Raw genomic sequence first — 3122 nt, 5'->3', positions numbered from 1 at the left:
TCCCCGCTCTGTCCCTGTTCCCTGCCATGCTGTTTTCCCAAGTCCTCCCCTTACGTTGTGTATTTTACTCTGTTTTTCTGTGGATTGTCTCCCGCCACTAGAGTGTGAGCTCGGGGAGGCAGAGCACCTGTGCCCTGCTCACGTCTCACCCCAGCCCTCAACAGCCAGCGCAGTCTGACGGACAGGTGGCTGATGGCGAGCCTGCTCCGTGGTTAGTGGTGCACAGGGGTGCAGCGGGCTCTCGTGCGTCCATTTCACTGAACCCCACCATTCCTTTAGCAGGTTGTAGGTACTATAGAATTTTATATGTAAATAATGATATCTCCTGCAGAAAAGGAGAGTTCTGATTAATTCTTTTCAGTTTCTGTACATTTTCTTGCTATTATTTTAATACATCAGTTAGACCTGTCTCTAGTGGAGTTTTACATGGAATCAGTGATGAGGAAGATCTTTTATTTCTTTATTTTTGTTGAGAGGTTTTTGCTATAGGGCACATGTGCTTGCCAGAAAGAGAGAGAGACAGAGACACAAAGCAAGAAATAGCCCTTGGGGATGGCCACGCCGCAATCCCTTCTTCTCTATTCTCCTCTCGGCATCTTGGGCACACACGTGCACGCACCCAGTGTGAGTTCGAGCACCAGGATGGGACTCAAACCGTGGTCAACTACATAGGAGTCCAGTGACATAGCCATTACGCCAACTTTTGGTCCCAAGGAAGATCTATTTTTTATAATTATCAGCGGAAATACGTCCACTGTTTCAGCATTAAATATAATTTTAATTATTCTTGATAGAAGGCTTTTACTTGTTTACAATGCTTCTTTTATTCCTAGTTTGCTAACAATATATTTTGTAATGATGAATGAGTATGTGATTGCATTGACTACAATTTAACACAAGGATTACATTAAATAGTTTAAAAAGTGTTGATTACGAACCGTGATGGCACCATTACAAACCATTGAGCTAGCACGTCTCCTTGTACGGGGTGAGGTATTCCTGTCAGCAGCGCATTACTGAGAATTGCACGGTACATTCGGACGCCCCGTCTGTTCTGACAAAGCACCGATCGGCCGTGATGTGTGCTTCACACATGGCTAGGTTCTTTTTCCTAGAATTTTTCTTAAGGACATTTGCATAACCAATATTATCTAAGTTATTCTACTGTGCAGTGGTCTGAACCTTATGTGACTCCTGAATTCATATATTAAAATCCTAACCCCCAATCCTGATGGCATTAGGAGGTGGCGTCCCTTAGGAGTGGAACTGGTGCCTACGTGGAAGGAGCTCAGAGAACCCTCTCACCTGCCCCACTGTGTAAGATCTAGGCCGACAGGCGCAGCTCACCTCCCGGCCAGAGAGCAGCCTGCCCTACATGCCCGTCCGCGGGCCTCAGGCTTGTTCTTCCTAGCCTCTAGAGTTTTGAGGGGAAAAGAGTCTGTTGTTTATAAGCTACTCACTTTATGGTGTTTTGTTAGGGTGTCCTGAATGGACTAACACATACTTCCCTTGCTTACTGTTTGATAACAAGGTGGTAGCAGCCTCGTTCAGAACTGAGTGGTTTTTTTGGTACTTTTGTATGTCTTGAAACAGCAAGTAAAAGGCAGGGGTCACTGGTTCTCTCTAGGTCTGACAGAGCTTTTTAGCATGGCTGTCTAGGCTGGGAAACTCCTGTCAAAGTTGACTTTCGATTGAATTTTTATTTTGTTTTAATTATTACTGCTTCGCTTTGTTTTCTGTTTCATCTTGTTTTGATTTTGACAATCGGTATTTCTAAAAACTATCAATTTCACTGAGGTTTTCACATCTATTAGCACGCAGTGATCTATTCAACGAGAGGTGGTTTCTACTATGCTGTCATGTGCTTCACTTTTCACGGCAGAAAGTGTACATTGTGTCTTATCTCTTTTCTTGATTTAGTTTTTCTAGAGTCTTTTTCATACTTTTAGCTTTTGCGAGAACCAACTTGCTGTCTCATCTCACCAATTTCTTCTTATTTAAATTCGCCAGGGCACATGCTCTTGCCGGAGAGATGGGGCAGAGAGAGGGAGGGGAGAAGGCACCCGACTGGGGCATGGTCACGTTGCAATCCCGCCCCGTCTCCGTCCTGCCAGGAATGTGGGCATGCACATGCACCTGGCACGTTGTTCAACCCGCAAGGGTTAGGACTGAATGGCCACATGGGGTCCTGCCCCCTTAGACACCAGGCTGGGGGCTTGCTCCTGTCCTACCCAGCCCTTCCCACCAGGCTGGGGGCTTGCTCCTGTCCCACCCGGCCCTTCCCACCAGGCTGGGGGCTTGCTCCTGTCCTACCCGGCCCTTCCCACCACTTCGTGTTGTTTATGAGCCCTCTGACTTTCCTGAGGCTCATTGAACTCTTTGTATATTTTTAAGTAAAATAGAAATTGACTGATCATTTTTAGCCTTTCTTTTTATTTTTTTTTCTTGTTTTTTAAGGTTTTTGCCATGGAGTGCATGAACTCACAAGAAAGCCCTTCTCCTCTGGGGGTTTGGGACATGCACGCACACACATCCTGTGTGATTTTCGAGTTGCCAGACCCGGGACTAGAACTGCGGTCTGCCATGTGAGAGTCCAGTGCCTTAATTACCATGCCACCCTCTGGCCCCAGGCTTTCTTTATTCTAATGCATTTATTTATAACTATAAACATCTCTATAAATACTTCACACAGACTTTGTTGTGAAGTGATTTCACTGTCATTTAAGTTGTGGAATTCCTACCCCAGCTGTGTGAAGGCTTCTTCTGGGCATAGTGCGTGACTATTCTTTGTAAAGATTTCTGTTTTTTGGAAAAGAAAATACACACATTGTTGGGTTAAGATATCTATGTGTAATGACGACAAGATCTGTTCATTTTATTTGTTTAATTAATTTAATTTAATTTAATTTAATTTTCCTAGTGCTTGGTCTACTTTGGTTTATCACTTTCTAAAAGAAGTGCCAAACTTCCTACAGATCTGCATGACCCCCTCCTTGGCGTGGTGTGGCATGGCGTGGCGTGGCGTGGCGTGGCGTGGCATGGCGTTGTGTGGCGTGGCGTGGCGTGGCGTGGCGTGCTGCCGTGCTTTGTCCGCTCTGGGCTGTGCTGCCAGGCAGTGTGGG

This window comes from Tupaia chinensis, unplaced genomic scaffold (assembly GCF_000334495.1).
Source record: "Tupaia chinensis unplaced genomic scaffold, TupChi_1.0 Scaffold000132_1, whole genome shotgun sequence".
In the NCBI taxonomy this organism is placed as follows: Eukaryota; Metazoa; Chordata; class Mammalia; order Scandentia; family Tupaiidae; genus Tupaia; species Tupaia belangeri.
The sequence above is the reverse complement of the archived record's forward strand: the minus strand, read 5'-3'. Positions refer to the sequence as shown.